The sequence below is a fragment of the Octopus bimaculoides genome, chromosome 7, assembly GCF_046866305.1.
Source record: "Octopus bimaculoides isolate indiv1 chromosome 7, ASM4686630v1, whole genome shotgun sequence".
NCBI lineage: Eukaryota > Metazoa > Mollusca > Cephalopoda > Octopoda > Octopodidae > Octopus > Octopus bimaculoides.
In genome coordinates this window covers 26,532,455-26,547,646 of record NC_142934.1, presented here as the reverse complement: position 1 = coordinate 26,547,646, position 15,192 = coordinate 26,532,455, and the positions used below count along the sequence as shown (strand labels likewise).

Here is a 15,192-nt window from a genome sequence, read left to right as displayed (position 1 = left end):
TGTGTAAGCATTCGACTTGTCTGGGCACGCTTACGTTAAAAAGCAATTTTAGAATGACTTTTTCTGTCAAAACACTAAAAATAACTGACCAACAACAAAAAACAACCAAGATTCAACGAAATCAAAAAATAGACCTAACTACTAAGCGAACAACGATGAAGCATCCTACTTCCATTGCGCGCGCGCGCACATACACACGCACGCATACGCACACACACACACACACGCACACACACGCACACACACGCACACACATTCACACACACCCCTTTTACATACACACATATATTCACACAGAGTTGAAGCGCTGTTTGGTTTATTTTTTCAGCGTACAATTTTCATCATCCCCCTACCAAGTATGACATCACCCCTTCCTTCCTTATTCATAAACACAAGAGCATTATTATAGTAGATTATCTCGGTAACCATGGGAGCTATGAAAAAAATGCAAAGCCCAGCATCACCACCGGATCACTGTACACATCTGTGTAATTTTTCGCGCAATTCCACCCAGCCGTTTGACCGGGAATCCCAGGACGAGAAAGAATCGCCCATGTCAAATTTATATATATAGATACATATTCTTTTATTCTTTTATTTGCTTCAGTCATTTGATTGCGGCCATGCTGGAACACCGCCTTAAATCAAAAACATCGACCTGAAGACTTCTTCTTTGTAAACCTAGTACTTATTCTATCGCTATCTTTTGCCGAACCACTAAGTTACGGGCACGTAAACACACTAGCATCGGTTGTCAAGCGATGGTGGGGGGATAAATACAGGCACAGAAACACACACACAATCACACGCACACACACATACACACACACACACGCACACACACACACACACACGCACGCACACACACACAGACACATATACATATATATAGATATATATATATATATATACGACGGGCTTCTTTCAGTTTCCGTCTACCAAATCCACTCACAATGCTTTGTTCGACCCGAGGCTATAGTAGAAGACATTTGCCCAAAGTGTCACGCAGTACGACTGAACCCGGAACCATTTGGTTGGGGAGCAAGCTACTTACCACACAGCCACGCCCGCGTTTATATATATATTTCAAAAATTTAACAAACGGAAAATTTTACATAAACTGAAAATTCGTAGCTAATTCCTCATCAGTCAACAACGTCTAAAAGATAATTACAAATTTCATGCCTTTAACGTTGATATTGTTCACTTTTGGTGATATATATCAGACAGACAACAGACCGCCAGATAGTATCATATGTTAGTGTGTTCTGTTTGTGGCAGGAAAATACTGCAAATGAGATTTTCAAAACGATAACCTCAAAACAAAATGATTCCTCGTTCTTTGACATACTAGCCGTCGTTTGTCATTTATCTGTAGATATATTCAAACTGTTTAAAATGTTTACTAATACATATATATTTTCATAAACACGATCATCTATGAACATACGAATGGCATCCGTGAGAAATTTAATCTGTCCATGGTGTATGCAACAATTAAAACAATATCAAATTAAAATAGCTATATATCATACTTGACGTATGTACACTGCTGACAGGCAAATTATGGTACAAAGATGGTTATTTTCAATTAAGGCTATTTCAACTGCGTACACGCACACGTAGTTTTTCTTCAGTTAAACGCTTTTCAGTAATATTAGTTAATGTGTTATGCACTGTTCCTAATATATCAGAGGGGACAAATTTTGGTTAGGTATGTGACTAGCGAGTACAAGTCACTGACAAGGCTCAAGGACACCGAGATGCGCCTCCGTTCTTGTGGATCATAGTTAGGATTCTTTTCGTCTCGCTCTGATATATATTGTTTTTAACACAGCATGTCTATGGACAGAGTTTCCCTCAGACAAAACCACAGCATCATATCAGTCAACAGTGACGATACACCTTACGTATAATAACTAGATGGCGATAGAGGATATATATTTAGCAAAATAGCAGGTCTGACACTGATAACAGGTTGTATAGGGAAAATATGTAACTATGCTACGATTAACCTGTTTAATGATTACTATTTTTTCTCTTTTGTTTTCCAGAATGATCGTTTCCCACCAGAAGATACAGCTTCCTTCCACGTCATTTCAGATACTTCGTCACAGCACGTAAGTTATTTCAATTTCTAGTTGATATATATATATATATATATATATATATATATATATATATATATATATAAGCCTGATTCTTTCAGTTTATATGTCCTTTCGGACATAAACGTGTTTTTTTCCTCTGTAGATGATATCTCTCGCTCATAAATGCATATATGCATACAAAATGCATGCATATATATAGGTATATATATATATATATATATATATATATATATATATATATATATATATATATATATATATATTGGATGTCTGATCAAAAAGTTTCGGGACTGTTCCTATGGTAACGGAGTTAAAGTACGCAGAGTGAAATGCTTGGCACAGATTTACCTTGAAATCTGTCACACATGCACACTAAGTTATAACGTTCTTGCTCACTCCCGTTGTTTACAGCAGTGCTTGGAAATAAAGTGTGTAGAGTGTGGTCGTCTCCGAAAGAAGATTGGGCTTCAGCTGCACAGAATCACTTTGATTGCGTCGAGAAAGACAAAGACCTTTTGAAAATTGTTATAAGGGGTGACGAATCGTGGGTCTATGCCTATGACCCCGAAACCAAGGCAAATACAAATACCACTTGAAAGGAACAAGATTTCAAGACATGGAAGAAATCAAGAAAATACGACGAGACGGCTGGTTGCTCTCCCCAAAAAAGGAGTTCCAGGAATGCTTCCATCGATGGAAATGAGGCTGGATAAAGTGTGCGACTTCAGAAGGAGAATACTTCGAAAGAGTATCCATGTTGAATTGATATGTTCTTTTTATAGCACCAGTCCCGATACTTTTTGATCAGATCTCGTGTGTGTATGTATATATATATATATATATATATATATATATATATATATATATATATATATATATATATGGGATAGATGTGTGTGTTAGTGCGTTTATTTCTGCATCCTGCATCGTTAAATACCCACCACATGTCTATATATTATGCACCAGATATTCCACTATACAACCATTTTATTTCCCTCTGAACTATTCTGTCATTTCTCGAGGAGACACTTAGGGCATCTATCTGAACTGACTTCTTTTCGAATGTCTTGTGGACACCGATTACACAAACTTTGTTCTCTGACTCCTCTCATACCGGTTCTGCCAACTGAGAGGTCAGAATTTTCACCATCTTCTGAAAGGTCAGAATGTTCACCACTTACTTCCTCCATTAAGTTGTACCCTTTCTCGAAACATTGATTCTCAAACATTTCTAATCCCTTTCTTACCTCCAAACCTTTGGCCACATGGAAACATATGTTTGTTGCCAAATCAAAACTTTCTATATTACATAAAACATGTTCCTCAAACCTTCAGCTAATCAGATGGATCTTTACCAATTCTAGACAGTAAATGGGTATCAGTTCTGTCCCTATTTAGAACTGGCAGACCAATTAAGGAAACCCTCGTACATGATATGTTCTTCAACGTGTGTTCTTAATGCAACCGAAGTTTAAAAATTCAAGCTTCCAGTGTTTCACACATAGCTGCACTACAAGTTACAGGTTAAGAACATTGTCTGCAATATTTGGATGAAATCCCCACCAAGATTAATTGGAAAGGATGCAAAATGTCTATCAGGAAATCAAGAGATGCGTCTCTGATGCATACACAGACTATGGGCAGTGAATATTAGTACAAAATGAAAGTATTAAACATACATACAAATGCACACATTCACACGCACACACTATACACACACTACACACACACACACACACATACGCACACACACATACACACACACACACATACACACACACACACACACACATATATATGTCTGATGTATTTGGAGTGTTTCTTTGCAGTGCCGTGTGTATACACCGCCAGTGTATTTGCTATGTCTGTACACGATTTACTATTCACCGTGTGATTTTGCTGAAAGCATCAGTTTTGTGGGAATTTAGTTTTCTTTATTTTACAGCGAGCTGTATATCTAATATGTGTCAAAGAAAGTCGTATACCTCTAAATAACACAGGATTTAAATTGCCTTGTGTGTTCTGTCTGATTTTTTTCTTGCAATCTATGCTCTATCTTCACCTCCACTTTATTGTCTCTAGAATGCAATGAACTGGGCTACATAGTCATCTGAAAGTTGACGTTAGGAATTAGTGACATTGGCATAAGGACTTAGAGGTATGATGGTTTAGTGGATTAGAGACAAGTCCACCACCATCAATTCACCGTGAAGAAAGTTCACCGCGAGGAAAGTTTACCGAGAAAATATATCCATAGTATCTCACCATTAATAGTTAAAAACTATTTTATTGAAAAAAGAAAAAGGGTGAATTGATGACGGTGAAACTTTCCCTGCAGTGAATTGGTGACGATGAACTTACCTGACATAGGTTTAGTGAGATGACGGCTAGAGAAAACCTGTGTGTGGAACAATCGAAGCAGATCTCGTATAACTTCATGGGTTATTTTCTACACCCACTACGGGTGCCATGGGTATTATCCGTTATCATGAAAATGCAAATATGGACGACACTACTAGAAATGGTACTAAATGCTTTGTATCATGGGGCTGGTGGATTAAAGTGATGAGCTGGCAGGGAGATCACATGTACAAGCGCCTTGGACAATATGCTTAGCAACATTTTTTTCGGCTTTTTTACGTTCTAAGTTCAAATCCTAACGAGGTCAACTATGCCTTGCATCTTTTGGGTGTTGATAAAACCAGCACCGTTGAGCACTGGAGATCGGTGTAATTGAGTAGCACCCTTTTCCCTAAAACTACTGACCTTCTGCCGAAGTTTGAAACCATTAAGGGGGCGAGCTAGCAAAATCGTTAGTGCGTCGGACAAAATGCTTATCATCATATATTCCGACTCTACGTTCTGAGTAAAAATTCCACCGAGGTCAGTTTTGCTTTCATCCTTTTGGGGTCGATAAAATATGTGTAAATCGAGCATTACGGTCGACTGTCCCTTTCTCCCATAATTTCAGGCCTTGTGCCAATATTTGAAAGAATTATTACGACTATTAAGGCAGCAAGAGGCAGGATTGTTAGTGCTTCGAACAAAATGCTCAGCAGAATTTCTTCCCGCTTTTTACGCCTTTACTTCAAGACCCACCAAAGTCAGGTTTGCCTTTCATTCTGTTGAAGTTGATAAAATAAAATACCAATCAAGTACTGGGGGTCGATATAGTCGACTAACCCCATCCCTGAAATTTGCTAACCTGGTGCAATAGAAACAATTATTTTGCTGTGGTAGATTACAAACCGTCAAAGCGTCCAACAAAATGTCTTACGTTATTTGTTCCGGCTCTTTTGTTCTATGTTCAAATCCCGCCGAGTTCAATTGTGCCTTTCACCCTTCCAAGGTCCCAATCAAAATACATGAAATCTACTGTATATATAATCGATTGTTCCATATTCTTGAAATTTCAGACAGTCAATTATCTGGGGCCGGTGGAAAAAGAACTAGTTAAGATCTACGAATCAGCTTAATTTATTACAGCCACTACACCTCCTTCTCTTTTTCTCTCTCTCTCTCTCTCTCTCTCTCTCTCTCTCTCTCTCTCTCTTTCTTTCTCCCTGTCTTTAAATTTGTGGCCGTGTACCTACGTTAAATATTGCTATTTAAAGATGTTTTACCTTCTAAGCTTTTAATATAAAATTTCTATACAGGACATAAGCAGGTTTTGATTTCAAAATTAATCCATAGTTTAAGAATGCATGTGTATATGATACTACAAAAATATTGTGATCTCTCATAACACAATTTATCGCTAAATTAATTAATTTCTGCTCCTCTCCACAATCCGTAATTCGCTTCTCTTATTTCCAATTTTTCTGTTTTTTTTCTTTTTTCTTTTTTTTTTTCCTTTTGCTTTCACAGATGGCACTCAAAGCGGCTCACCATTATACTTCGGCGAGTAGTGTACTTCTACCGCTGATAACCTGGGTAACTACACAGTTGTTCCTTTGCACTCACTATGTTTGCATCCTTCATTCAGTCTCCAGCACGTCCTCAGCCGTTTCCGAAAAAGTTCTCTGTTAATTCTTTGCACATGTGATCTCACTTAATCGTTTACACACTTTCAAATAGCTTCTCTCTCTTACATACATACATACACTCTCACTTTGACCCATTCCTCTCACTCTCTCTCTCTCTCTTTCTCTCTCTCCTTCTCTCTTTATATATATATATATATATATATATATATATATATATATATATATATATATATATATATATATATATATATATATATACACACACATACACACATATATATATCTTAGTTTTTACCTTTGTCTCCTCCCTCTTTCTCTATCCTCTCTCATCGTAACATTTCTCTCTTCCTGTCTTTTATTTTTTTTGTATCTCTCGTTCACTCTCCCTCTCTCTCCTCTCTCTCTCTCCCTCTCTCCTCTCTCTCCTCTCCCTCCTCTCCCTCTCTCCTCTCCCTCTCTCCTCTCCCTCTCTCCTCTCTCTCCTATCCCTCTCTCACTTTCTTTAGTTCTCTCACCCCTCTCCCTCCCTCTCTCTCTCTCTCTCTCTCTCTCTCTCTCTAAGCCTCTCTCTCTTCATTGCCATTCATCTTTCACCGGTACTGTACAGAAAAAAGGCCTTCAAAAAGGTCTGCGACCAGTTTCTATTTCAGCGTGCAGTTACTTTACTTCACAGATGTCATCGGTTTCTCAATGGAAAGCAATACCACAACGACCATCCATTTATCTCCCTGGACCACCCAAAATAGGCTCTGTGTGGAGTACTTTGAACATGCAAGTAATAGCTACATATTCGTATATGTGTTTGCAGGAGGATAACTGAGTAATCAGGGTAGTGAAAAACCATCCTTGAAGTCGGCCGTTGATAGCCAGTCACCCAGCTCTCTATTGTAAGCGTAGCCAAGACAATAAACGCTTAATTTCAAAATGTTAATGGGTACTTCAGAGGAGAAACAACTTCATCTTACAGTCATTAGCAGTAGTTGCGCATTAAAGGTAATAAGTGGTTCAATAACTTAAGGGATTAAGCTTAATTTCTTTGTGCTCAGCGTCTGGACTATTACATTGTATAACATTTTTTTTCTTGTCTTTGATCACTGTTATTTCCTATAAGCAACTATCTAGAAATCAAAGAAAATGACTTATTTCCTTCAAAATCCTTTTGTAACATGAGCATCAATGTTTTGAAACTGACCTATTTTCCATTGCATTTCAGACAGATTCAGCGTTGAGTTGCCGAAGCAGAAATATCGTTATAGCAAATATTCTGCTCAACATCACAGATTTGCTTGTCAGTTGCTTGATCTTAACCGTTTGAGCCTATCCCTTAGGGGCTGACAATATGTGCATTTCTGATGATGAGCGAGGGTAGTCAGCGATCATCATAGTTGTGTTGAAAGGGATTCTTTGGGGTTTGAATAAATGTAACAAAAGCAAAGTTTGAAGGAAATATTAGCTATTTTTCATTCTTCCTAGGGGTAAACGAATGGGAAATAACAGTTCCTACCCAAAGACAAAAATCATGTTAGTGTTATTCTGTATACATTCTATACCATATATTCTTTCTATATGTATATGTGTGTATGTATATATATATATATATATATATATATATATATATATATATACACACATATATATATATATATATATATATATATATATATATATATATATATATATATATATATATATATATATATATATATATATATTTATATATATATATATATATATATATATATATATACCTGTATTGTTACGACGGGGTGCTGGAAGTTCCTACCTTTGGGTAAAAGAAAATACAGGAGGATCAATTAATTATGATTTTATTCAACATATTCCCCTCTTAGATTCACACCCTTATTGCAGCGGTCCTTCAGTTTTTTTTAAAGCCTTGTAAAAGAAGTCGGAAGGTTGGACCTCCAACCAGGTCTTCCGTAATATCCTTAAAACCAGGAACTTTTCAGCAACCCCCTCGTAATATATATATATATATATATATATATATATATATATATATATATATATATATATATATATATATATATATATATATATATGTATGTATATATATATTGACTGATATCTGCATAATTATTTCTACTTATATTCGCTACTTCTGTTGCACTAATATTTATAACATTTTTGATGTTTTTTTATGCACAAATGCCTATTTTTCAGCTAATGTTTGCTTGATATCTTCATACATATGTTTGTAAATATTTATACTTATAAATATTCATATATCTAAGCTTATGTTTCATATTTGCATGATATCACCATATATTCACCTAAATTCATTTATTAATGTATCTTTATATTTTCAATATAGTTTCATTGATATCATATTATTTATATACTTATTTTAGCGTGGTATATAATATACATGATACACACACACATACACTCACTCACGCACACACATACGCACACATATACACACACACACACACACACAAACACACATATAACATATAAATAAGCATGCATACACACACATACACACACACACACACACATACATATATACATACACACATTATAATGGTAGATATAAGCAAGGCCGTCTGTACTTCGATACTTTTGAATTCATCTTTGTGTTATATTTTCAATGATACAATTCACACCTAAATGTTCATATTACCATATCTTTTCTTTCATCTCCTCAACACTTACCGTTACCTGCTACCATTTTGGTAATATTTGCATGAATATCTTAATTTCTATGCTAAAACACGCATCGTGCGGCCTATAAGTATGCTATATTTTTCTTTCTCTACAGACGCAAGTTGTAAAAGACAGGGGCAGACAACTGCTACATTATAGTGTAAGTAAAATGTTTGCAGTATCGTCTACACTTCTGTTATAACACAACGCAAACAGAACGTGACACACTTATTGTTAATGCTTACTTTTTGTTTAAATTTTGAGAATGTAGCTAAGTGACAGGAGAGTGGAAAATATTCCTGCTTTTTAAGAAATTAATCGCATTTTGTTAATAAAAAATATCACTGTTAATAAAAGAAAAATGCAACTGTTGCGCTTTACATTATTGATGTCTACGTCATCTTTATTGTCGCCATCTTCGTCGTCGTCGTCGTCATCGTTGTTGTCATCATCATTGTTATTGTAGTCGTCGTCGTCGTTATTGTTGTTGTGCTGCCTCAGATGAGCTATGATTGAATAAAACAGTATAATTTTATCAAAAATCTAGGTGTATTTCTTGGTTCACTTCATTGCCATCTAGTGTTCCAGATATCTTATGGATTCACTTCGTTGATAGACCTACCATATCTTTTTTCCATTTTACAAGGATAAATGCCTCTATCTTTCTCTGTTGTTCATACAGCTTTACTGCATTCGAAACTCACTTTCCTATCTACAAAATTGTTGTTTGTTTTTGCTGTTTTGTTTTGTTGCTACAACTGTTGTTGTGGTAGTGGTGGCGGTGACGGTGGCAGCGGTAGTAGTGGTGGTGCTCTCGTTGTTTAGCTTCAGATCAGCCCTGTTCAAGATGACCTACGTTGAAAAGCATTCTAGTTACGAACATCCGGTGTTTTCTATTGTATTTCACGCTTCTTAGATCAAAGACCCCATTTGTCCATTGTGTCCAACATTATTTAAAGACGACAGGGTATAATGTAGTCGCTGATATTGTTACTGCTGCTGCCGCTGTTGTTGCTGTTGTTACCCTGGTCAGCCCTGACCGAGTAGTGCTGCAATCAAATATATTCTAAACGTTCCAACCACTGTTATTTTTTTTTTCCTATCCAAAATAAGCAAGAACCTCATTACTGTGTTTTCCTAAGACGTTAAGGTTTTTCTCGAGGAGGATTTCACAGCTAATTCAAGCAGAGCAAGTGACCACAAAGCGGCTGCCCCATTCAGATCGATGATTCTGTAAATATTATTGTGTACTGTTTGTAGAATTAGTGGCAGCGGTTGTGAGGGCTGTTGTTTGTACATTTAATGACAGTGATTGTGAGGGCATTTGTTTGTATATTTAATGGCAATGGTTGTGAGGGCTGGAGTTAGTCTACTTAGTGACAATGGTTTTCAGGGATGTTGTTTGTGCAGTAGTCGCGTGTCTGTTGTTTGCATATTTGTACCAGCTGTTGTGAGGGCGTTGTTAATATATTTAGGGGCAAAAGTTGAGGAATGTTGTGTATAATTTCGTGGCAATGGGTTGTGAGGGTGGTTGTTTGCATATTTATTTACAGTCGTTGTGGAGGTTATTGTTTGTATAGTTAATTGCAGTGGCTAATAGGTCAACTGTTTGTTACAGTAACAAACTGTCCCAAGCATATCCAGGTGTTCTATTTAATCTGAATAATTTGATAAAAGGTGTGGAACAATGTTATTGTAAATGTTAGTGATGTCGTTACTGCTTTTGTTGTTCTCCCTTTCGTGATTAACTGCTGTTGTAGATATTCATGTTGTTATTGTCAGCGAAGCTATTTCAAGAGATTTCTTTACATATTTCGTTTCTTTACAGGGGAATTTCGAAGGAAGCTCCAAGAAACAAAAAGGAAACGATTCGCAGACAATACCGGAGATACAAGTAAACAAAATTTTATCATTTCTTTGAAACAGAGTTGGTATTTTATTTGGGCTATGTTGTTATTGTTGTAATGTGTATAGGCACAGGCGTGACGATGTGGTAAGAAGCTTGCTTACCAATCACATGATTCCGGATTAAGTCCTACTGCGTGGCACCTTGGGAAAGTGTCTTTTACTATAGCCTCGGGCCGACCAAAGCCTTGTGAATGGAAATACTTACGCCAAGCCTCCTCCACAAAAATTGAAAAATCTAGCTGTATTTGGTAACGTTTTCCTGAGCAAACTAGCTAACACTATCAGGAATGATTTTTAGCTTGACTGTATTTCTGCTTTGACAAGTTTACAAATAAGACGGAGCCTAATTCATTTGATGAATTCATGACAGAACCAATTTAATTTAATAAACACCTAAGTGTCGGTAAAGAGACAATCTTTTTCCCTGCGTGGTTTGAGAGAGGCAGATTCAAAAAACACTCTCAGCTTCAAACATTTTAGATACTTTGTGCACGACAGATATCTAATTGAAAAAAAAAAACAGATCGTACAATGAAAGCAAGCAAGAGGAATCATATTTTTTAAAAAATGGGGGCTGTACTATGAGTCTGTAAATGCGTGGTAGTCCTCTAGTGTTACTTCTTGTAGAACTGTATTAAGATATGAATGATTGACGAGTGAATGTATAGTAGCGTGTAGTCTATTTTATTTTATTCTTTTTGTTTATTTTTATTCCTTCTTTTCTCTCTCTTCTTTTTCTTTGTTATTTATTTATTTTGTTTTATTTATTTTTATTTTTTATTTTTTGCTTTCTCTTTTTCTTTCTTTTAAAAAAAAAGGGGTGTCTTGTTCTCTATTTGTTTTATACAAGACTTCACGGTTACCTGGCTGTGCTGTTTTAAATTATAACAGGGAAAACTGAAAACAAAAAGGTTATTTATAATATATATATATATATATATATATATAGTCTGTCTTTATTTGTTTTTAAGAACATAAGGTGGAACTTCAAGAAACATTTAGCAACTATTTCCAGCATGGGGTGGTGGTAGTGGTGGTGGTGGTGGTGGTGCTGGTGGTGGTGCTGGTGCTGGTGGTGCTGGTCGTCGTCGTCGTTGTCATTGTAATGGCGGCAGCGGTGGTGGTGATGGTGACGCTGGTGGTATCACTACAGTGGTTAGGTTGACAGTTTATCGAGTGAGTAGCCGACATTCTTCTCATAGAAGGTAGTCCAGGTAACAACAGACATTATACCACACACACACGAAACGTTACACATGTACATGAATACAGACATATTATATATATATATATATATATATATATATATATATATATATATATATCTGTCGATTTATCTATCTATCTATATATATATATATATATATATATATATATATATCTGTCGATTTATCTATCTATCTATATATATATATATATATATATATATATATATGTTTGAGTGTGTATGTTTAGCAATATGTACGTATATATATATATACATGTATATATATATATATATATATATATATATATATATATATATATATATATATATATATATATATGTAATATACATATGTATATGTGTATGTATATATATATATATATATATATATATATATATATATATATATGTACGCATATATACATATACTCATTTACTATTTGTTTTTACATGACTGATCGCAGCGTCACCAATCTGTAAGTAGTTATCGCAACTTTATATTTTGCGACGCTACTCTATCTCTTTCTCTTTCTCTTCCTCTTCATTTTTCCCCCTCTCGTTCTTCCTCTGTTTACTACTACGTATCTCTCTTTACCCCTCTCGTTCTTCCTCTGTTACTACTACGTATCTCTTTTTCCTCCTCGTACTTCCTCTTTTCCTCTCGTTGCTCACCTATTCTTCTACTTCCTCCCTTTGTTTCTCCCTCTACCACTCTCTCTCTCTCTCTCTCTCTTCCCCTTACACCGGCATGGTCACATGCTTCCGGTCAATAATCCTTTTCTTCCTTGGCTATCGCCGAGCAAACACGCGAACTTACTTCGACCCCACTTTCAAGTTCGTGCCTCACAGCGTTCATACACACATAATTTTTCCCGTATGGCCGTATAGTCTTTTCTGTTTGTTTTCCCGTCTTGTTTTTTGTCCGCCACTACATTCCTCCATGGCAAGGTTTAATTTGTGTATACAAATTTAATTTGCGGTCCATGGGAAGAGCCGTTTTAACGATGCGTCCTACCCAGCTCTTCGAAACGCCGGTGTTAAAACGGGGGTAGCTAATGAAGGAGAATGTTCTCTATGTGGCTTGTGTGTTTTCTCGTCTACGTTTTGTTTGCAATGTCCTGTACCCAGATATGCACCTATGCATACAGGTGGATGTCGGTATGCACATACCTGTACACATATATGCATATACTCATTTACTATTTGTTTTTATATATATATATATATATATATATATATATATATATATATATATATACCACACACACACACACGAATATAGATAGATAGATAGATAGATAGATAGATAGATAGATAGATAGATAGATAGATAGATAGACAGGTATTGAATATATACACGCGTGTGCGTGTGTCTGAGCGCGCGCGGCGTGTGTATGTGTGTGTGTGTGTAGGAAGGGCGTGGTGGATGAGTGTATGTATTTGCGAATACATACATTGTTCATACATAATGTGTACAATAGACACATCTACACATCTACGCATTTACATATTTACATATATTGTTCACACAGCCGAACAGAGAAAAAATATATTATGCTTGCTCAGTGAAAGGCTTCAAACCAGCACCAGGTTGCGTTTAGCAGCCTTAGCTGTTGGAGGTAAGCTAAGGTAATACTACCCTTCTGTAATCAGGTACGTTAATAGGGTGTTACCGCTGGCTGTTTCCTTTCCTATTTAAAGGCATGGAATCCCAAAAGCAAGGTATTCTTTACACGATAATTCTTGAAACTTTCAGCATTCGGTTTCTTCCTGAAATATATACGAGAGATATTTTCTGCAAAGAATCTCAAAAATTTCACATGAAATATTTTCAGGGGCGCGCTGTGTAAAGTTTTCACTTCATCATTCTCTCTTCCACTTCTGCAGAAGATGCGCTTGCGTGCACCACATGCGCAAACGCGCGCACGCGAGCATAGACTTGTATATATGTGTGCATATGTCTGTGCGTGTATATATATATGTATATGTGTATTTACATCTATATTCATATATATAAATACACAATACATACATGTATATATATATATATATGTGTGTGTGTGTATTGTGTGTGTATATATATATATATATATAGTGTGTGTATATAAGGATGTGTTGTGTGTGTGTGTGCGCGCGCATAGTCAGAGTCGGCTGGAATATCTCATATCTATTTCGACTCTTTGTACTCTTGGTTCAAATACTGTAGAAGCTAGCTTTATTTCCGTTCTTTGGAATCATTACAAAATAAAATTCCCCAAAAAAAATAAAAGTTCGTATATTAGGAATCGATAACAACAAATTACAAATATTTGCTAAATCTGCTTTCAAGCTCAGTTTCTGAAAAGTTTATGAATAGCTTTTGTCCGGTACGCATAAGTAATCGCGATTTCGTTTGACTATACTCATGGAAAGCGATAAAATGGACGGCCACAAGATTTTGTGTTTGCGGCTGGAAATTTCGATGTTTCTGGCCAGCCGTAAATGCAAAACCATGTGGCTGCCTGCTTTTGTATCTCCCAAACGAAAGCGCGTCCGCTGAAGTGTACTGTGTGGTTTTAAGAGTTAAGGTAAAGGCATCAATATCATTGAAAATCAAGTCGTCGTCGTTATCGTCGTCGTCTATAAAAATAAAAATAGAAGAAAATGATAAGCCTTTGCGACAAGTGCGAAACTAACAATGACACTATTAGCAAGCAGATTACATTGTTCCAGCTTTGAACAATGAAGCTCTGTCTTTATTTTTAACAAGTCCCTTATAAAAATTCCCTTATTCCGCCATGAGAGAGTTTATCCGAAAAGTCTATCTCACGAGACGTACAGTCCTGAAGCCCTCTGCTTTCGAAATCTATTTGTCTAAGATGCTTATGGGATGAGAAGTAGAGCTGAGGACAAGTTAGGAATATTACAGTGACCTTTTCTCTTTTTTTAAGTTCACTCTCTAGAAATTTTCAGTCATGCAAAAGCAGCAGTCACTGCTATGATCTATGGTTTCTCTTCGTGACACATGCATTGCAAAGGGCATGCACTTCGGTAGGGCATTTATCCACGTTTTAACCCTTTTTGCAACAACCCACCGGCAACTATTGCTGATCCTATTATGCAAACTCCCTCTTTTAAAGTGATTTGAATTAAAACTGTCTATCAGAATGCCATGTTATGTTCCAAATACCAACTAATAACGGCAAAGTAATTTTACTAAGTTCTTCATTATTTTTAAAATTAATTGAAAGAGAGGTAGTGCAGTTTAAGAAAGATATAGAAACAAAACGTTAAAGTGATCTAAACTAAAACTATCTATCAAAGTTTCGTGGTA

General features: G+C 36.1%; 1 protein-coding gene across 8 annotated transcripts in view; it reads left to right on the top strand.

Annotated features, from left to right (window-relative positions):
• Nucleotides 1–15,192, top strand: part of LOC106867396 (uncharacterized) — a 214,674-nt gene that overhangs the window by 94,943 nt on the left and 104,539 nt on the right. For 4 of the 8 annotated variants that reach the window (XM_089355047.1, XM_089355046.1, XM_089355040.1 and 1 more), the window contains exons 3-5: nucleotides 2,055–2,120; nucleotides 8,880–8,924; nucleotides 10,593–10,658. The gene's annotated coding sequence lies outside the window, so the exon portion shown is untranslated. Of the gene's footprint in view, nucleotides 1–2,054; nucleotides 2,121–5,978; nucleotides 6,045–8,879; nucleotides 8,925–10,592; nucleotides 10,659–15,192 lie in introns of all 8 variants that reach the window. The other 4 variants (XM_089355041.1, XM_089355043.1, XM_089355044.1 and 1 more) reach the window with 2 other exon arrangements.